This window comes from Ambystoma mexicanum, chromosome 2q (genome assembly GCF_040938575.1).
Source record: "Ambystoma mexicanum isolate Mex_15411 chromosome 2q, UKY_AmexF1_1, whole genome shotgun sequence".
NCBI classification, from domain to species: Eukaryota; Metazoa; Chordata; class Amphibia; order Caudata; family Ambystomatidae; genus Ambystoma; species Ambystoma mexicanum.
In genome coordinates this window covers 1,083,162,129-1,083,184,812 of record NC_090924.1, presented here as the reverse complement: position 1 = coordinate 1,083,184,812, position 22,684 = coordinate 1,083,162,129, and the positions used below count along the sequence as shown (strand labels likewise).

Here is a 22,684-nt window from a genome sequence, read left to right as displayed (position 1 = left end):
CAAAACCACATTCAAAGCATTTGACCTGTTTTAAAATCATTCCTGTTTCTCTCTAAGCTCGCTGGGGGGAACTGGGATTGAAACTGCAATTGTTGAGTTTTTATTCCTAAAACCTGTTTTCTCTCCTTCCATCTGCGTATTGCATATTAGGGGGGATTGAGTAATATCAGGGAGAAAGAGTGATTACATTGCATTTGATTGAACCCACACAAAGTTTATTCTATGCTACATTATTCTCGTCATCCATACTCCTATTGATTAAAGAGATTGTTGATTATTGTAATATCACCCATTGCTGATCATTGTATAAATATTACTAGTTGATATTGAGATATTGTTCATATTATAAAAGTGTGATTATATCTTGTTCAAATCCTTGCAAAACAACCTACTGCTTGGTTCAGTGAGACCGGGGGGCAGGGAATTCAAAGAGAGGGGCGTGATATAAGGGTACATCACTCAGAAATAAAAGAACTTTAGACATAAAAATAAATAAGGGTCCCAGCTCGGCATCAAACGCTAGGCATTGATTTAGGTGGAGTGGTGGGTTGAAACCACTTACACTACAACTCCAAGGGACTTTCTATCATCCTCTTTCCTTGGTTCCTGCTTTTTCTCCTCCTTCCAACTACCATTACTACACCCTTGCCACTTCAGGTTTTACCCCCCTTTTTCCTTTCCTGCACTACAACACCACCTCCTAGATGGTCACTACCCCCCCCAACTACTGCTGCTATCCCACCTCCTCCTTTTCTTTCACCTACACAACCAACACTCTCTACCCCTGCACCTGTTCACCGCTCGATTCACCACCAACTCTTTCTACACCTTCCCCCGTTTACCCTTAAATGCTCCATTTCTCCAAATGCCACATTCATGTGTTCTCTCCCCTGGGTTTATTCACATGCCTATCTCCTTCTCCTGGTGCAGAGTTAAGCATAATCGGTTCTCCTTGGTGATTGGCAGGTGGGCACACGATAAACTAATTCAGGGTTGCATTAGTGACTTCCTTGGGTTTGCAGACTGAGCCTTTAACAGGTTGGTCCCCCCATCTTGGTGTCTGGATTTGTGTGCATGTCAGAAATGAGCAGTACAGCTACCAGCTGTTTGCTCTTTGCACATTTGCTTCTCTATCATCAGTAACAAACGCAGTGAGCATTTTGGAGCTATAATTTCCATATTAAGATGTCTAATGCTTGCAGAATAACCATAGTGTCATGGGTCCGTATGAAGAGGATCTTCAGATTGGCAAGCAGCTCTCTTAGGGTCCCCCCTTAAATGGGCCACAGGATTAATAGGACTATCCTCTGCTGGCTCATCCCAGTGCTGTGTGGGGTATCAAGGGATTTCTACATGATAATGATGTGTTATTTATGCAGCGCTTAAACCTAAGCGTAATAAATATATCAGGATTTTTATAGTGCTTCACGCCAGACACCTCCCACTTCTAAGAGCCATAATGACAGCGCTTACTAGTAATTTAATGGTGCTAAATTTAGCGACCTTGGAAGGGTGAAGTACTTGGTTGACCCTGTAGGGATACCATCTTGTGAAATGCAAGCTGGCCCCATGTCCTAGGAGATTGCCTTCATGAGCAATAAACCGGGACAATGGGCAGATGGGATGTACATTTTGAGAGTGTTATATACTATCACTCATTGCATGATTTTTTATCACCCTTTTGAAATTGGAGTCCTGCCATGCTAAGGACGTATCTCGTAAATCTCAACTTTTGGCAAACTATGTATTAACTGTCCTTCATATTCTGTTATGTTGATACACCTTTGAATTGCACCCGATTACCACTGCAGTGATCTCACAGCACAGATCATTGCACTATTTATGCACTTAGGTTTTATGTGTGAACTTATAAACAGGTATACAGTCCTGAAAAGGGCAGGGGCATTGAAAATCAAGGAACCTCACTTCCAGAAATATATAGTCAACGGATGTTATTATAGGTCCATGTTTCCAAGTTGTTTGTGTTATGTTGCCTATTGGTTTCGTTTTTGGCTGTGGGCGCACAAAGAAAAGACTTTAATTGACCTATAAAAGTAAGGAATTAAATATTGGAAATTGTTTGGATTAATAATGTGTGTTTTGATATACATGTTTCTTTTATTGTGTGGTGTCACAAGAATATATTTTGGTGAATGCATGTCTTGTCTAATTGAACAGTAATGGAAGTATAGTAATTCACAGTCCACATAATTATCCGGCTACTTAAATAACTTGGGCACTACGTGCCAATGAGTTGGTTTTAATAATATATTCAGAATCTCTTTTAAGGACTTTTTTTTATAAGTATCTGTGGCAAAGTGATCAGATTGACTATTCACGTCGACCTGGTGACAGACAAATGCCTTTGGGATAAACAAACCAGAAAAACGTCATGTCCCATAATTCCCATCGAACAAAACCAGAACCCAGTCTGCACCCAGGGATTGGAGTTTCAGACTGAGAAGCAGGCGGACCACACAGAAGACCCATTCAGGTTGCTTAGGCCCAGAAGGAAGCTGCAAAACACGTTCCTGGGTCAGATGTCTCAAACCAGGTTAACACATTAATAAGAGAAAAGTGTGCCAGTACTGCACCAAATAAAAGGAGAAGCGTTTTTTCAAAACCTCCCAGCATACAAGAATAATGCTTAACACATAAACTGAGCTGTTTGGCATAGGAGGTCACCAGAACGAAATTCAGAGAAGGGAAACTCCCCAGCCTGAGGGACACAAACCACCAGCTTCTGATCTACCATCAACATAAAAAGACTAAAGTGAGATCCAAGATGACCGCTTCCTATTTAAAGACTTCCCTCCATATACTACGGACTAGAAAACATCACTGCCATGGTCAAGCTGAAAGCGGGCCTGTGACCCCCCTCTAGCCAATTAGCAGGAAGCTAGTCAGTCCAAGCACTATATACGGCTGTCTCCCATGACAAGCGAAGCAGGGAGTTTTTGAGGTACAGGGAAGGCAAGTTGTGTTCTTAAAGAGGAAGATTATCACAGCAGCGAGGAAGTTTGCTGGGCCAGCTGAAAGACCTGGAGTAGAACACCACATTGTAAGACCCAGAGAGGAGAGAAAGAGCTTGGCGGCCTGTATGACCTGGAGTGGGAGAACAGAAAGCAAGATACAGAGAGGAGGGAAAGTTTTCTTGGCAGATTTGAAGACCTGGAGAGAAGTAGTGGACTTTCGCTCCTGGATTGGAGAGACTGATTGTAAAAACTGGGGACCACAGGAGACAAAGCCATAGACCAGAAATACAGAAAAGGAAGGCGTTTGAAGCAGAGACCAAATGGCAGGTGAAGAGAGAACTGGCCACAGCCCTAGTCAAGGCAAGGGCAGAGTAGGCAGAGGCCTTTGACAAGGGAAAGACAGAGAAGGTGAAGGCGGAGGCTCTGACCAAGGGGAAGGCGGATCAGGAAGAAAAAGAAGAATACAGAAGCTCTGATGAAATGGAAGGCAGGGCAGGAAAGGGCAAAAGCCCTGACAAGTGAAAGAAAAGGCAGAGGCCCTTAACAGAGAGAAGGGAGAGGTGCTCAAAGGCGGCACAGAAGCTGGGTAGGGGTCCTGGCCTAGGACACAGATGACGGGAAGGAGGTGAAACAAGTAAAAGGACCACTATAACAAACTCCAACCAACCAGACATCTTAAATAAAAAGCACAAACGTTGAGTATTCTCGTTGCGCCATTTGTTACAACTTGTGACATAAGGCAGATTTTCAGTCAACCTCTTATAAAGGAAATCTTGTGTTGTGCAATCAGTCTACGCCTAGAAGCAAGTTCAAATACAGAAGCATGCGAGTGGACAGCTTACTGGGCCTTGGGATATTTCCGGAATATGCGTTTCCCTACTAGCATTGCCCAAGGGGGTGACATGAACCTCCCACCGCTTTATAAGTAGACACTTTCCATCTCATCCTTGACTGGGTAGCAGGTGAAAACAAAGGTGACATTTGTTTGCCATGGTGCCCATGTCATGCCCTGCCACACCCCCTGGCCACCGAAAAAGGCTGCTAATTCACTAGGTAAGGGACATCGACCTAAATTCACAGAAAAACTATTCATCAACGCACAACTAATCATATGCCTGCTCTTGCTCAGAGGTGTTGCATGTAGTTTGGCCTAACATTGCTCCTTGTTGTCTCACCAGAATTTGGGCTTGCTGCCATTATCTCCTAGGTGTAAAGCTGTGTTTTTGCTCCTATGTAATTTTCTCTGAAGTGCCCCACTGTTAATTGCTTGTTGGTGTCCCAGCTGTAATTCTCCCACTAGAGCCTTTTTACTCCACTTTAAGTGGGTACCCCTCTGATGCTAAATCCTGGATCATTTCCCAGTCTGTCTCCATTCTGATTTAAGTATTACATGTAATCAAACGTTCAAACCTCAGACTAGGATCTACCATTCCATACATGGGGGAAAGGGGACGTTCTTGAGTGTGCCACAACTTCTTGCCCATGTCCTTTCCTTCACATTTTCTAATACATTCACCTTTTTACACAGACAACTCTTGATCCTGTCCCCGCTGACAATTGGGCATGGCAGTTCCAGGCATAACTTCGTATTTGCCTTGGAGCAGTAATCGTACCCTGCCAAATAAGCCTCCAGTCTTCAAGGGAGCGCTTGCGCAGATCGCAAACTATGACACATTCACTGCAAGTACCACCAACTACCCAGTACAAACAAACTGCGTGATTGCCTCTTATCGCAGGCATGATAGAGGTGCCATCTATTCTTACATTACACCAGCTTGACTAAAGAATCTGCAATGAGCGATAGTTTGACACTCATAAACAACATGTACAATCCATGTACCCGATATCCTGGTGTATATCTCACGATGGTGCTATGCTCGAAATTGGTGCCAGCCTGCATTTCACAGGTGGGAATCCCTACAGGGTGGACTAAGACCTTAACCCTTCCCACGGTCGCTAAATACAGCACCATTAAAGTGGGTACTGTTAAGAGCTATTGTTGTAGCTCTTAGAAGTGGGAGAAATCTGGCATGAAGCGCTACAAAAATCCCGATTCTTTTATTATGTGCAAAACAGGTAAAGCGTGGGAGATGGGTAAAAATGAGATTTAAGACGTGCCAGACTTCCGCTTCATTTGTGTTCAAAATTGTTTGAGGCAGAGTTTACAATTAAGGCATCAATTGGAAAGGTTAAATATTGTTGGGTTGAGTATTTTAAGAATAGAGCAATATAAAAGAATAACAGTATTGTATATTGTCAAGAGTAATGGGTTAGTGGAGTGAGTATGCAGGATCATCAAGGTGTGTGCTCAGTGGCTTGTGGTTGGTAGTTTGAATCACTGGTTGTGTTGTATTTTCAGTTTGCATCATGAGACACCTCCACTGCTCCCCCAAACCATCCCAGCTCCTCTGCTCCCCACTGTACTCTATTTGTATTCCCCGGGTTGGGTCCCCTGTGCACAGCGCTCCATTGCTTCCCAGCTAGGTTTGTGCTTTATACATCCCATAGATACATGCACACTTCTTGTCACTATAGGACGACGTCCATTTATGATGGGGAGGAAAGTCTCAGTTTCAAAATGGTCTCACGGTAAAACAAGAATTGGTGAAGAGATTTCACAGGAAACACAGGAAACGTGATAAAGGAAATTAGCTGATTATGTAATGTTTTGAATTCGTGGAAAGATGGTTAAAGGCTCACTTGTATTTTTCCCCATTTTCGAAGTGTTGTTAGGATGGGAAATATGCGTTTGGAATTGGAGGACGGCAGAAAACTGAACAAGGAGACAGCAATCCTGTTATGTGTTTTCTGGAATGGGGACAGAGAAGTTTTTGTGGGCAGCACAGTTGTTGGGCCTGAAGTGAATGCTGAAAAGATGAGAAGTATAGATGTAATGAGTGGGCAGAGCGCATGTGGGAGCCATTTCGAAGGGAAACAGTGTTTGTACGAGTGGAACTTTGAGATTTACACCAAAACACTGTAAAGAGTAGATCATGCATTGCTACTGGAAAATTCTTGTGGCATAGTTCATTTGTTTTCATGTTTTGGTCACTCGCGTTATCTATGCAGTAACAGCACCAGGGTGATGGTGTGGCAGAGTTATGGGAACATGAGAATGCTGGACGTGGGAAATGTAACAATTTTGCTGAGATTGCAAACTAGTGATATTCTATAATCCAAGAGTGAAGTTGTAAATGGGAGCAGAACACTTAATGCAGGGACTAATATAATTCTTGTAGATCACACAGTTGCTGTGGGCTGGTTTAAATATGCTGCCCAAATAGCAGTCCTCTCATACACCCAGATTCCGCCAATGTTCAAGGGGGCAGATCTTGCAGCAGTACTACAGAAATCACTTGGGAGGCTCCCTAGAACCACACAGACTATACCTAAAGGTGGGCTTGTTAAAGGGCCAGGACACTGCCATTCTCTGGGCACCACAGTGCCCAGCAGAATGACCTTTTTGCTCTCTGTGTTTGGCAACGGCTGTACAGGCTGTCCCTGGGATGCCCCTGCTTCCTCTAGGTAACTTTCCTTCGCCTATCCGACATAAGGCTAGGATGTCTTAACCTTAACCTTGTGTGTTTTTGCCTCACTGGGTTCTCGAGGCACGGCCATTCCAAGATGGCTCGCTCTTTCTTTGTTGGGCACCGGAGTGCCTTCCATCCTGCTGCTGGGGGCCTGGGATTGGCCCTGGCCCACTACATCTGGGCCAATGAGGAGGCCGGCAGGCTTGGCCGGCCCTCCTCACAAGGCCCACTCCTAAGGCCCTGTCTACCGCTGTCCACCGAGGTACGCCGGATTGCCGGCCCCGCCGTAGTGTCTGTGTGCCCTCCCGCCCCTCCTTGAGTGTCTGTGTGCCCCCCTGCCCCGCCGTGAGTGCCTGTGTGCCCCCCCGCCCCGCCGTGAGTGTCTGTGCGCCCCCCCACCCCTCCTTGAGTGTCTGTGTGCCCTCACCCTGCTTGCTCCCCCCCTTTCGCTCTGCATTTCACCCCCCCTTCCTGCCCCGTTCCCTTCCCCCTCCTCACTTCCATCCTCTTCCACTTCCTTCTTACTCCCCCCTTCTATATTTTCCCTCCTCTCAGTCTTCCCCCTCTTAGCACTTACTCCTATCATCTGTTCCGTGACTCTTGATAGCAGCTTGTCTGTCCCCCTCCTCCCACCCTTGTTCTCTCCCTCCCCCCCACCCCTGCTTTTCAAATTTGTCACCGACATTTTTGCTCAGTAGCGTGCCTTGTTCTCCCTCCCCCCTCCGTCCCCTTGCCCCCCCCTCCCACCCCGCCTCTTGTTACCACCTGCACTGGGTAAATTGTCGTCAGACATAGTAATGTTACTGCTTGCTTTGTTCTCCTTTTTTTCCCACTACCTCTTGCCTTACTTGTTTCTATGCACTTGCACTATCAGAAATGTCGACAGGCCTATTATGATAGTTGTTTTCACATTCTGTATTGTTTTAAGGACTTTTGCGGAATGTAACTGTATTTTCCTTTGTCCCCTCCCTCCTTGAAGCGCTTTGAAACACATTGTGTATAGGCGCTATATAAATAAACTATCATATCATATCATATCATTAACAACAGATAGATGAATATCTGTTCACTCACGTCTGGTCCTGTAGGAAGAGTTGAACCCCAGAAACACATCTGCTACAAGACTGTGTTCCCAATGAAGTTGCTGCCACTTATGTGAACAGTATCTCCGCTTGGGGATTTTACCATCGGTTGGAGGGAAATTACCGAAAGTTCCATGTTCCCTTGTTGACTCTTCTTCACGGATGGATAAGAGTTCACGCAGGAAATGAAGAAAAAAAAAGTCCTTACTAGGTGTTACTCCATTCCACAGTTAGAATCAGATAGCCCCCAGTTCTAAACGCCAGGTGCAACAGAAGAGCAGAGGTTAACTATTCCTTACTGGTAATTCATAATTCATTATGCCGGTAAGATAGCTCAGCGAGTTTAGCGCTCGATGCTGCGATCTGAGCGTCATCTGCAGGTTGCAGGTTCGAATCCCGGCAAAGCCAACTCAGCCTTTCATCCTTCCGAGGTCGATAAATGAATACCAATTTCGGTTGGGTGATATTGTATGTAAATATGTGCCCTGCAAAGCACTTTGGATTAAGGCGCTATATAAATAACACATCATTATCATTATCACCAAGCCTCAAACACACTTATTTAACTAACCAACCATAAAATACCTTCACTTTCCACAACAGGCAGACCAACTTTGCCCCACACAAACACAATCTCAAACTACCAGCTTTTCTCTCACAAGTTCTCCTCGCAGACCACACACGTTCAGCTGCCTCGTATTCCCAAACCTGGTACAGTGCAAATACATCATGCATTATTTATTTAGGAAACACAGAAGTTCCCCTACTCAACAAGGAACTGGGGGAAAATTAACAAACATATAAAGTGTGTTGCTGTTGGAAATCGTTCACTTATACTTATACATGCATCATTTCTTCATTCGTCAGTCATCTATACAAACATTTTACTGGCAATCCATGTCCCATTAAATGAATTTGGGATATTAACACATGATTTATTCAAAACACATTATTCACTTCATATACATGTTTATATCTTTTGAATTTTATTCTATTAATGGCAAGAAAAATGTTTTTGGTATCCTAAAAAAAAAAAAAATTGTTATATCTCACATCTTGTTTCATAAAATATCACATTACGAAAAGGTGCAAAACACACAAATTCGATTATAGCATATGCATAATATATATATATATATGTATATATATACACATATATATATGTATATATATATATACATATATATATTAAATGTCCAGGATTCACAACCAATATAATCCAGAAAACAAGTTTGAAATTGGAGGGTGAAGTCGCTTTACTCCTTCCAGGAAGGCTTTAACCACTGGTACTTTCCACCACAACACCTTCTTATGGGAGGTGGTGTATGCTGACAGAGCCGCCAGGTGTACCTTTAGTGAGTTAAAAACCAACCCTGCATGCAGCAGGTGGAGCATGTATGTGACAATTGTGGAAGGAGTGCAATCAACTGGTTTGATTTGCTTATTCTGGCACCAGATAACAAATCTTTTCCATTTGTCAAAGTAGCAGTGCCTCGTGTTCGGCTTCCTAGATTCTCTTAGGATGTCCATACATCTCTGCAGTAAATTGAGATGTCCAAACTATGACCTCAGGAGCTATGCTGTCAGGTTCATTGAGTTGGGTTGAGGATGCACTTTCTGACCTTGGTGCTGGGACAGTAGGTTGTACCAGCCCGGGAGTTTGATGGGTTTGCACACCGCCAGTCGGCGTAAGTGTGGGAACCACGGTTGTCTCGCCCACATTGGAGCAACTAGGACGAGCGTCATCGATTCTCTGTTCATCCTGTTGACCACCTTCCTGATAAGAGGTGTTTGTGGAAAAGCGTACGCAAACATCCCTGAGCAGTTCATCCACAGGTCGTTCCCCTGGGAGTCTGGTTGGGGGAACCTGGATGCGAATCCTGGGCACTGTCTGTTTTCGCTTGTGGCGAATAGGTCTATAATGGGGAAACCCCACTGAGAGAAGATATTTTCTTTGATTTCTCTGTGTAGACCCCATTCGTGTTCCTCTGCGAGGGGATCTCTGCTCAAAGCATCCGCCAGAGAATTGAGATCCCCTGGAACATGTTGAGATGACAGGAAGATGTTCCGTCTGAGTGCCCATATCCACATTTTCTGGGCAAGCTTGGACAGATTTGGCGAAGGAGTCCCTCCTTGCTTGTTCAGGTAAAACATGGCTGTAGTGCTGTCCGTCAGGATCTGCACTGACCGGTTCAACAGGTAGGGCTCTAACGCTTGAAGCGCTCTGAATACCGCCAGAAGCTCTAGCAGGTTGATATGATTCTTGGCCACTGAGTGAGACCAGAGACCCTGAGCTGTGTGGTGGAGATGGTGTGCTCCCCACCCTGACAGGGATGCGTCCATTGTGACTACGGCCTGTATCTCGGGATCATAAAAGGGTTTCCCCTTGGACAGATTTTCTCTTGTCCACCAGTGAAGGCTTTCAACAAGTGTTGGTGAAACGACCACTAGATCGTCCCACTGACCACTTGCCTGAGACCACTGTTTCGCCAACCATTCTTGCATGGGACGCATGCGCAGGCGCGCGTGGGGGACCAGGTAAATACATGATGCCATCATGCCCAGCAAACGCATTGCTTTGCGTACCATTATCCGGCGACCGGCCTGATATTGCGGAATTTGCAGCAGTATATTCCGAATTGTTTCCTCTGATGGAAAGGCCAACCCCTCGTGTGTTTAGGACAGCTCCTAGGAACTGTTTCGAGGTGCTTGGCACCAGACTTGACTTTTTTTTGTTTATGGAGAAACCTAATTCGAAGAGGAGGTCGATCGTTCTTTGAATGTTTGTTCTGCAAATTACTGGGGTCTCCCCCGTGATGAGCCAGTCGTCCAGATAAGGGTACACTGGGATTGCCTCCCTGCCTAGGTGTGCCGCCGCCACCGCCAGTACCTTGGTGAATACCCTTGGAGCCGAGGCTATCCCGAAGGGCAGTACCTTGAACTGGTAGTGCTGACTGTCCACCTTGAAGCGCAAGTATCTTCTGTGCGCTGGGAACACGGAAATATGAAAAAAGGCATCTTTCATGTCCAATGTTGCCATGTAATCCCCCATTTTTAGGAGGTGATTACCTCATGGAGAGTAGTAATGCGAAATTTTTGGGGCTTGACATACTTGTTTGCAGGCCGTAAATCCAATACTGGGCGCATTGTCAAATCTTTTTTTGGCACAAGGAAGTAAGTTGAATAAATACCCTTGTTTACCTGGTGTTTCGGGACGAGTTCTATCGCGTCCTTTGCTAGAAGATTGGTGATCTCTTCGAGGAGGATCTTCTGGTGGTCTAATGAATGTATCTTTTGTTGTGGAGGGTGGTTTCGGGGACGCCCTAACAGTTCTATGCAGTATCCTGTGCACACTGTTGACAGCACCCATATGTCTGATGTGATCCCTTCCCAAGCTTGGGTGAAGTTGGAAATGCGTCCCCCTACTGGGGTTGCGTGATAAGGGACCCTGAACGGAACGTCACTGTTTTGGGGGAGGCGTGCCGCCGCCTCTACTGGGGCTGCCTCTACCCTTACCACGTCCTCTTTTGTTACCCCTGCCATAACCATGGATAGACTGCTGGTGGTTGTTGTTGTTCCATGGTGTACCCTGCTCCTGGGAATAGTTGGAGCCTCTCTGGAAATTTTGGCCGCGTGTGTGACGAAAATTGCCATTCCTTCTTTGATTGGGGGGTTTGTTGGTTAATTGGCCCAGGGATTTGAGAGTCTCATACTCATCCTTGGCATTTTTTAGCGTGTCCTCTACCGCCTTGCCAAACAGTAAATCAGGCTCCACCGGTTTGTCTATTAACGATGCTTGGGTCTCGGGTTTGAACCCAGATTGTCGTAACCAAGCATGTCTTTTGATAACAGTGCTCTCTGCTATCAGTCTGCCGGCCTTATCCACGGCATCAAAGGTTGCTTTAAGGATGCAACCGGACACAGCTCTTCCCTCCGACGCAACCTGTGCCAACTGGCCTTTTAAAGGTTCCGGGCGGAGTCGATGAGTGCCGTGACCTGTTCCCACTGGTGGCATTTGTAACTCGCCAGTAGGGTGGTGGGGTTGGCAATCTTTGCCTGGTAGGCGGAAGTGGAGGCTACCTTTCTACCCAAACCATAGATCTTTTTGCTCTCCTTGTTGGGGGGAGCTTCAGACGATGATAGGGGCGTTCCTGCCCTCTTTCGGGTGTTTGTCACTACCAGGAAGTCCGGCTTCAGTTGCCCCTTTATGTACAGCGGGTCTGACTGGGCTGCCCTGAATAGTTTTTCGATCCTGGGGTTTACTGCCCTGGTGAGGTTTGGATTTAGAAGGGAAGGGTCTATTCTCCTCTGTATAGATTTGAGAATAGGGATGGCCTGGGCAACAGGTCTCCTTTCTCCCACTAGCTCCTCGGCTAAATCCCTCTCTTCCTGTGCTCCCTGGGTATCTATGTGGAAGTGTTCTGCCGCTCTGGACAACACCTCATTCAGGAGAGGTTGGTTGTCGACCGGGGAGTCGGTAACCGGAGGTTCTTTGCCTAGTGGGGAGTCTACCCTGTAGGTTTCTGGGTCATCCTCGTCCTCCTCTTGGTACTCATCAGCCTCATAGTAGTACATCCCAGTTTGGTCTCCCAACGTGCCCAAATCTGGATCCTCAATCAAAAGTGGATCCTCATTATATTGAGAGTAAGGCTGTATACAGAAGGGGTCCGAAGACCAACTTTGTGTTGGTGCTTCAACCTGGGATTTCTTACTTGGGTGTTGCGGGTCCCTAGTCCCTGAGGGTGTAGCCCCGTCAGGGGTATAGGAGAGGAAGTGCTCAGGATTCTTGGCATAGAAGTCTGCCAGGGATGACATCCTAGACATAACTCTGTCGATATCCTCACTAGACCATTCTTTAGAGCTGGGGATTACTCTTTCCTGGGAGAGTTTCCCTGTTCCATCCTGACTGGACCTATGGTCTTGGGCAGGGGTCTTGGGTAAATTGACAGAAGACTGAGACTTGTCTGCCTTTTTCTGTGGTGTGGAAGAAGGTTGAGAGTGCTTCTTCTGCTGTTTTCCCCCCCTCCCCGTGGGTGGAAGAGTGCTTCCCCAGTGTTTTCGTTCCATCTGAGGTTTTCGACGTCTGGCCTCGAGATTCGGGGGTAGTGTCCTTATATCTAGAGTGTGGAGGTCGGGACTCGGTAGCAGCCGTCACGCGGTCTGCTGACGCCGACTCCTGGAATGCGGCCTGGGGATAGAGGTCGGCTTCGTCTTCCGACGATTGAACCTCCGTTACCTTAGGGAGCGAGGCACTTTTGGCAACAGTGGATGGTTGCCTGGTGTCATGCGACGATTCTTGATCGAGAACGCCCAGAGGACACCGATTCGGTGGACCGTTCTCTGTGTCCCCCTTTCCGAGAACTCGACGTGCGCGTTAAGTCTCGGTTGGAATTCGCGTGTTTAGTGGAAGTGCTGTGCGCTCGTGTCGCCGGGGGTTTTCCCCATAGCTGCCCTGCCAGACAACCTTCCGAGGTCAGGGACTTGCGCTTGGCTGTCTCTCGACGCCACGTTGTCCTCGCCGTCCGAAAGTACGGCGTTGCTGCCATCACTGAAGGCGCCCTCCACTGCCATGGCCTCTTGTCGCCTGGCGTGGTGGGCCCAATGTTTAATCGAACAGTCCTTTAGGGTCTTTGGTTTAAACCGACTACACGCTCTGCAGTTCACCTCGGGGTGGTCCCTCGGCAAGCAGAGGTTACACGTGGCGTGTCTATCAACCCAAGGGTACCTGCAGTTGCACTTGGGGCAATTGGAAAGGGGTACCCAACATACGCACCCTGTGGCAGCGGGCTAGTGTGTGTAGGAATATATAAGAAAATATATATATATATATATATATATATATATATATATATATATATATATATATATATATATATATATATATATATATATATATATATATATAGAGAGAGAGAGAGAGAGAGAAGTGTATGTACCACCCCCCACTTTCCCTACTTGCAGGGCCGAGGCCACAGGCCTTCCAAGGCCCAGGTCCGTCGTGCAGCTTTCAACGGTTGATTACTTCTCCGGTGCGGCATCGAGTGTCGAAGTTCGGGTTGGGGTGGAGAAAATGGGGAAATATGAAGATATTTTGCAAAATTATGGCTAAGGCCAGGGAACTCCGCGGGATGCTTCCGACCAGTATGGCGGAAAAAAACTATCTGAGGTTCCTAGACGCGCGAGGGATCATGGGTACAAGTGGACGTCACACTAGGGATAGTATTACTGGCACGCGCTGTGTCGTCGCCCATTTTCGAGTTTCGAAAAACAAACTAATACTCTGCAGCTTCCACTAGATGTCGGCCTATGCACAGCATGTGATCTAAGCAGATTCCACAAGCCTCAGAAATATATATATGTACAAAACTCAAACTATAAAAACATAGGTCGACAATACTCTAGCCCATATGAGGTGTTTAATAGTAATAAAAGGGCTCATAGGTCACACAAACATTCAAAGAGCTTTCAGCAAACATCGACCATGCTTGTCACCATATGTGCAAGTAACATCCATTCAAATCAAGGCATGTTTTAAACTAAACATTACGTTTCAACTCTACCTGGCATGGAGTCAAAATTGGCATTTCTTAACATGATTCCCCAGAGGGGAGAGTGGACATGGAAACAAGACGGTGAAAAGGAAAAGATAAAAAGCGTGATGAGGGGGCCAGAGAAGGGAGAGAGGGAGAACAAGAGCAAGATACAAAATGATTAAGAAAGGTAAAGGCAACAAGAGGATCGGTGAGGTAGAGAGAATAAGAAAGAGGACAAGTGAGAAAAAAAAGTCTGAGCGAGAGGAAGGAGGCTGAGAGAGAGGAAGGAGGCCGAGGAGAGAGAATGAGAATGCTAGAGAGGTTGGGCTCCTCCTTTGGATCAAGGAAACCAATGCTAGAAAATAATAGGTGGATTAGGGCCATAAGGGTACATTCCACTAACCTTGACTGAAAAAGCAGAAGTCTCAAATATCAGGGGTCAGTGAAGAAACATGAAGCTTTCTGAAGTTCATACTGAAATATTTTGGGCAGATGCCGCCGTTTGATGGTTGTCACAATGTCTTCCGTTTTTCTAGAGTTCAGGCGATTCTGCATTTGGCAATGCAGAGAGAACGAACACAAGTAGATGAGAATTCACTCCATTGAGACAGCTACAACTTCTACGAGAGCCACAATGCCGTTAGCACGTCCTGGTAATTTTCCGGAAATAACCGACTTTGCGGTATGTACAACATATAAAACTGCTACATTAACTATTAAGTGAATGCACAACAAGCAAAGGTGTTCGTGTTGGCATACATTGGGCTTATGCTCTTCTCTAGAGGAATATAGTTATCAATTTAGGAGGTAGAACCCGTTTGCCAAAACGTTCCATTTTGTGTGGAACAGTTGAGAATAAAAGTATAATCGCCTTCTTGATTCTTTTATTGCCGGTCCAAGACCGGTGGCTGTATTTATGCTTTAGAACACAAGTGGCAAATACCGACCCATGTTCTGTAGTTGCACAGACCTTTCAACACATTCATGACAAGAGGGCTGAGTGCTTACATATGTCAACTATAGTTTTGGTTTATGGACAAATGTCATCAATAACTTTCACATGTTCTACAATTATCATGCAGACCAGATGGTTTGCCTAAAATGAAACTATATCAAACACTGTAAAACATGCACCATTGTTTTACCAGTGTGTCAGCTGGCATATGCCTAACGGGGCTTCTGTTAAGCATTTGCTAATGTTTATTGGCTCTCTGTTATCACTAGTGGTGATCATCCTCCGGCAATTGCCTACCCTAATTATAGTGCAGTTCCAAAACACAGAGATGGGGTTGATAGATCCAGACACTGAACTGTTGACCTGTGTCAGTCTAGCAAACTGAAAAGCGCAGCAGGGGTTACGCGTTTCAAGAGCTCCAAAAGCATTTGCACCAACAAATCTCTAAGAAAACGAGCACTGAAAAAACCAACAGTTTAGGCGTTTCTACAGGCAGACATGCTACCGCCATTAATAGAGGATTCGCATTAAAACGTACATCTATTATATCAAATAACTAACATGCACACTGCTATTGGGATTTATTTTTTCGTTAGAAAATAAACAAAGAAGCAAGGTAAGTTCTTAAATTGCGGCCTGGGTGCAGGGGCGCCAAATGGCTTCATCAAGGGGATGAAGGCAATCCTGGTAATATTTTTTTAATTTCTTTTTTACAGCAAGGTCTGTTTCATAGGGTAAATTAATCCATTGCTTTTTAGACATTTATTTCGCACGCAAAAATGTCGTTTTACATCACCGTAATGTGACGGTGCTCTTGAGAAAACAAAGAATGGGCCAGAGGTCAAGCTACTAGCATACGTGGATGCCTCTGCAAATACCATTAAAAAGTGACAAGTACAAATATACTTTCGTAACCAAAAGTTTTTAATCTGTTACTGGTGGGTACCGCCCCGTCTATGAGATAAGAAAAACAAGCATTGGTCATGCCAACAGTTTGGGGTTTTGTGTAGGCATGGGAAAAGCAATTGCCAGGCACTGCCGTAGTGGTATTAAAAAGGCCATTGATGGTAGCGAGTGCGAGTACCTATACATCTAATAGCAGTGCCTGGCAAATGCATAATACTTATACAAAAGCCAAACAGTTGGATTTGCCAATGCTTCTTTTTAACAGGGCTTCAGTGAAGGACACGCATAACGTTTATAAATCGAATGGCTGAAGGTGGACCTGATTAAGACATTTTTATTACACTCAGAAGACCGATTGAAAAAACACTGGCAGGCAATTGAGTGCAACGTTTGATGGTACAGTTTGATTAAAGTGAGCTCAAAGAATTCCCATGAAGAGGTGTTTTGAGTGGGATAGCCAGAAACTGGCCAAAGGGATTAGCATAGCCGTGGGCAGTCAATGGGTGGGCAAATACCCAAACAACACCTTCAAGCTTTGTGTCCCTCATATGCCATTTCTCCCTATCTGAACTCTAATGCAATAGTTTTGGCTTTTAAGTAGCACTGCCACCTAAACGCCCAAACTAAATGAGCATTGGCAATGCCAATTCGAAAGGTACTGCCATAGTGGTATTAACTGGCCATTGGTGGTTGCAGGTGACAAAATGGTGCAAGCATCTGGGCATCTAAAAGCAATGCCTTGCAAATGCCTATTACGTATACACAAGCCAAAACTGTTGGCTTTGCCAATGCTCGTTTTTACCAGGACGTCAGTGAAGGACACACACAGTGCTTATGAATTGAGTAGCTGAGGGCAGACCTGATTAAGACATTACACCCGTACTGGGTTTGCAGTTCCAATTAAGTCATTAACTCTCAGAAGACTGCTTCGAAAAATCACTGGCAGACACTTAAGAGTGCAACGTTTGAGGGTAAGGCTCGAATAAAGCAAGCTCAAAGCGTTTCCATGAGGGGGTGTTTTGGGCGCAAAGGGACAGAAAATGGGTGGGAACGGTCATGGGCATTAGCAAGGCCATGGGCAGTCAATTGGTGGGCAAATAACCAAACAACCCCTAAGGCAGTGTGCCCTTCCTCGCATGCCATCTCTCCCTATCTGTACTCTAATGCAATAGTTTCGGCTTATAGGTAGCCCAAACTAAAGAAACCTGCATCTTATGCAACTTAATTGGTGAAGAAACAAATGCATGCTGTTCAGAAACCAAATTAATAAATTATTATGGACAAATTGAAGTTACAAAAAAACTTAGGAGCGCGAATTCTATTCTGCAGACATTCTGCTTCTATACGCTGTTTTCTTCATGGAGTAACCGTTGTTAAAGCATGAATAATCGGCATCATTACTTCCTGACACGGTGACGCAACCGAAGAGGATCAATCCTTTCTCATGTTTTGTCACTCCAGTGGTTTCAAAGTGCCGAGGCCCGCCCGGGGTTACCAGATCTTGTTATCACATTATCAGCATTTCAGCACCGGTGAGCCCTGTGATCCTGCTCCCACTTTGCATTCACAATCTGCGCGTGGAGGAGTTCGTCTCCAGGACTCGGGTAAATGATCGGAGATGGCCCCGCTAATGAAATAAGCATTACAAGAATGTGGGCTTCAGGAGCAGAGGAAAGCGAGGCCTGCAGGAGGAGAGAAAGAATAGTTGCAGGGGTGAGAAAGTGTAAAGGGGCATGGTAAGATTGCACGGCGCAGACACAATACCAACACGGATTTCATCCAAAGAAATATGGAGCCACTTTGCCAAAACAGGGAAATGTCGCTGCTACAATCCATTTTCCTGAGTGTGCTAAAAACCCTAATGGAAGAAGGTAGAGAGGGCGTTAGGGGAGCTGGATGGGGATATGTTCCACAGCCTAAGGCGGAAAGTATCATTTTCAGGACCAGTACCCATCGAGCTGGTGAGAAGGTCTCCATTCTGCGTAACATCCGCTCAGGGGCGCATCTGCATGTGGGACACGTTGCAGAAAGCTGCGCTTTCCCTGCGGCAGATCCACTGGGGTATAAAGAAAACGCAATCTTGACCAGACGTACTCATTGAGAGAATGCTAGGAATGACAAGGGGTAGGAGCAGTCTCAAATACATTTAAAAAACCCACAACTGGTGGCATCGGCACTGACTTGAACAGCTCCGGAAAGTTCAATTCCTAGCTGAACAACATGAAACCAAAGGCTGTCCCCAAAATGTCTAACTGAGACACATGGGTGGCCTGCCTGCCAGAAGCTCGATACAATTTGTTGGTGGTGATCAACATCCATCCCGGAGATCACATTCTTAGCAAGGCAGCTCTTATGGATGCTGACATCCCACGGCCTAGAAACGTTCGGCCTCGCAGGCGTAAGGGGGCGCCTGACTAAGTTGCTTTTTGAAACTTGGAAGGCTTCAAATCATGAGCACACTGTTGGGTGCCATGATATAAAAAGATTGGCCCTGGACATCTGACATCAAGTACAAAGAGACGGAGCCACAGCTGTTCGTTTTCAGTTAAACTTGCTCTTAGGAACTTGCATTACAAAAACTAAAACTGGCAAGTGAAGTATGTGGAGAAGGAGGGAGCAGGAATGGCATCACTAAGATGCTCAACCATAAGTAACTGGTAGCAGGTTTTGTTTTTGAAGATGTATCTTAAGCTGATAAAATGTACAACGGTGAGGTTTTACAAAATTAAGACAAGGCACCGATGATTAATGTTTCATATCACATTTTCCGACCATGACAAATAACTCCACAATTTCAATTTGTGCATATAAGTTTGACAAGTTACACACCATTTCCCTAAAGATAGCATTAACAATTTTTGGACCCGTATGCAGAATTCTTAATTCTTTCCCTACAAAGTTACTCAGTCACATTGCCAGTGAAATTTTGGTCTGTCTTTTGTGGAAATCCTTTACATCCACCAAGACCCCATCTACCGCACTGTACCACATTGCCACCTACCTGGACGCCAATGAACTTAGCAACTACCACCAGTCTGAAGGCCTGATTCGACAAGCGTGTTTCAATGGGATTGCACCATTATAAAACACTTCTGTGAATAAGGCTCTGAGTTTGGTAGCACACACTACACAGAAATGGCTCTCATCAATTCCTAACTACCACTCTCACTGCCACCTCCACCCACGTGTAGGAGTGGCTCCAGGTTTATTCATAAGCCCTCCCCTATTTACAAATCATGCTTCCTCTCCTGGAAAGCTCATTGCATCTTTAAATCTTTCATATCATCTAGTTGCGGTTTACACCCTAATCATCATCTCACCTGAATTGTTGAGCTGCCTCACTGACCATCACTGTGCCATTCATCACTAGATAGCACTACGTTGCCTTGTGATGAACTCTCCAAAAACTGAAGTGATCTCCCCCCACCCACCCTGAACCTCAATTCCTTTCTCACCACTGGTATCTCTTTTTCCCCCCATGATCTTCTCAATTCCATTCTTCATGGATCACAACTTTGGGATACTTTTTACCAGAAATCGCATCTTCCATAAATGTATTATCTCTACCACAACTTCAACTATATTCAACCGTTTTAACATCAGGTGAAAATTCCCCAGTCTCGCTTCTACTCTATCAAAACTCTGATCTCCACTAAAGTCCTCAGCAAACTGGATTACTGCTCGATACTTTCCTATGTCTCCAGTGCCTCTCTCCACAAAGTTCTTAACGTTGCCATACATATCTTCATAATCTCCCCTGACCCAATCCGACATTAGCACACTTGTTCCATGCTGGTTGGCTTTTCAAACCCAATGGCTCCATTTTCGAATGCTTCTTCTGGTTTTCCCCACCCGACCATACTCTGCTACACTCCCTCCGACACCCTCAGATCCCAAGTGCTTCTCAAATCAGTGTCCTCTATCACTACTTTTCATGTCCACTACTCCCCCTCTCTCCTTGCCCTCCACCATTGGAACTCCCTATTCCCTGAAACATCCCTAGAATATTCGGCTTCAGAATCTACCTCACGAGGAACCTACTCTCACTTCAATTATCCCCTCAGACACTTAAGAGCTGATTCATGTAATTATTTGCGTCGAAAAAAGGGGATTTGTGCGCCATTCTGCCAGCAAATCCCTGTTTAACAAATGAGGATTTGCGGGCAGAATGACGCACAAATCCCCGTGTTTCAGCGCAAATAATTCCAATAATCAGCCCCATAATGTCATCCCTCTCCAATGATCAGCAGCCCCAACTTCATAATGTAAATACTGTAAGAAGTTTAAATCTAGCATCATGGCATGTTCCCGAGACAGTTTTATCCATAAAATCTCACATCAAGAAACTCACCCTGAGAGAGAACATGGAAGTATGCATGGTGGTTTCTCCTTCTCTCATTCCTATTCCCTTTGCACCACTATTTTTATTTTTATTTTTTTATTAATGACTTAAAATGGTTTACAGAATTGAAAACCTTTAGCCATGTTATACATCTGGACAGTAAGAAAAATTAGAAAACAAAGAAAAAGAGCGCAGAAGCAAACCTAGAACTAATCACATAAAACTTTACAAACACAATTTACATCTTTTGTTAAAAGACTTATTGGTGGTTTATTGCCCTTAACCAATTTCTCTTTTTAGTAATTAGTGTCCCATTTGCACTATGCTCATCTCAAATATTTTACAAATTGTTAATAAGAGTCTTCAGTCAATTTCCATTATATGTGCTTGCATAACAATTTAGTCCAGATGAATAATTACTTCCAATTTCACGGATATTAATATCAGATATTCAGTCAAGGCAATTATCATATGGCTTTTCTCTCCTTCAATAAGGATTTTCCGCCATTCACCGGCTAATCGAGGTCCATATTTAGCAATTACCAGTCCCATTTCTTGTGTTCTTTTTTCATTTAAGCTTGGGGATCAGAGAAGCAAATGCTTCAATGATTCTTCCTCTTTTTCTTGTTGGCATTGTCTGCATCTAATATCCCTCTGAGGGCATTTCCTTCTTGTTGTCCATCGACATGAGGATATGATGTTTAGCCGAAAACGCATAAATTGCATTCTCAGGAACCAATCCGGGAAGATTTGGATATATTTTGGAAGTTCATTTAGCTTTCGAGCTCCAAACCAGAAATCGTCTCGATTTTTGTATTTGTAAATCTCTTCCGATGTCTCTATCCAATCATTCAGATATAATTTTTTCTTGATCTTATCTGGCTCCCGTATCAGTGTTTCATCTGACTCATTTAAATCAATGATTGTTGCCTGTCAAATCAGTTGCCATTCTTCAACAAGGTTTTCCCTCGGATCTGTCATAGTCTTTTTTAATAACTGGAATGCCCTTCAGGGATTCTTTGAGGCATTTGCAGTATTTTGCGCCACTTATAGTTCTCCACATTGGCCCTTCACACAGCCAATCCTCAGCACCGTCATTTCTGACAAATGGCTGGCCAGTTCCACACCATCTCTGAGGATTGCACAGCTTGCCAAAAATGTTTCTTGATCATTTTAGCCTCAACACTTCAAGGGTTGCCCAAGGACATTTTGGAAACATCATGCAGCCATGCTTTCACTAATTCTACCAGTAATTATTCACCGGAAAATGCTTGTTAACACAAGACGTATTTTCACTCTTTTCTAAATTAGTATTTGGTTCTGATCAATTGTATAAAACACCACATGCACCTTTGCTCACACAATCATATTTCCAACGACTCAACCCTCTGAAATCTACCCAATTAGTATGTGCTGTTTGTCCCTGGTACCGCTGCTCCAGCCATCTGATCTTTACCCTTTACATTTCTCTCCGACTATAACAGGCTACCCCTGGAGTGGGCACAATACACCAATGCTGCGGACAAGGTACTGGTGCTGTAAGACCACTACAGTGGGGATTAGAGCTGTGTAAAAGGCAATTATCAAAAACAAACTCATTTGACACACTACTAAATCAAGAGATGTTTTAAAGATAAACAACCTTCTTTCTTTATTGGACTCCATCGAGGAAGCACAAAATGCGCTCGACAGACTCGAATTTATGTTAAACAAATGAGATTGCATCTCTGGGTCATATGAACACGTGGATTGGTCCGGTGATGTGCAATATATTAGCAGGCGTTCAATGTTAACCAATACAACCCATACGGTCAGATTCTGTAAGCAATTCTGGTTCATGAAGGGACAACATTTTTTTTAAAAAGTTTGAGTAATATATAAATATAAAACAGCAAAACAAAAAGTAGGACAGTCATTACAAAAACTGAAAATACATTAAAAAAGCACACTGAAGGTATTATATTATAGCTAACATTAAATAAATATGCATGTTGTGTGGGGCATAAAAATATTGCACAGCCACAACAAAAATGTAAAAAAATCATAACATCCAAAGCTATGGAGAATGTAAAGTCGCAGCAATATTTTATCTATTTAGTTCTTTGGAGTTTCATAGTACACAACATTCATAAAGTCACTTCAGAACGCCAGGATAATAATGGGACAGAAGAAAGAATCAGCGAAGAGAGGAAATATGGGAATTTCGATCAAGGCACGAGCAAAGTTGCATTTAAGCAGACATTTTGTCGGAAAATGAAATTATTATATACTATTTTTATGTTTTAAAGTTAAACAATGGAATATTATTTGAATTGCTATTAAGAGAAGCCAGCTTTTAAGCAATCTATCACATCGTCGTAA

General features: G+C 44.4%; 1 protein-coding gene across 4 annotated transcripts in view; it reads right to left on the bottom strand.

Moving 5' to 3' along the window:
- AKAP9 (A-kinase anchoring protein 9) overlaps positions 1–22,684 on the bottom strand; it is a 2,953,299-nt gene that overhangs the window by 1,638,075 nt on the left and 1,292,540 nt on the right. The gene's annotated exons all lie outside the window — the stretch shown is intronic.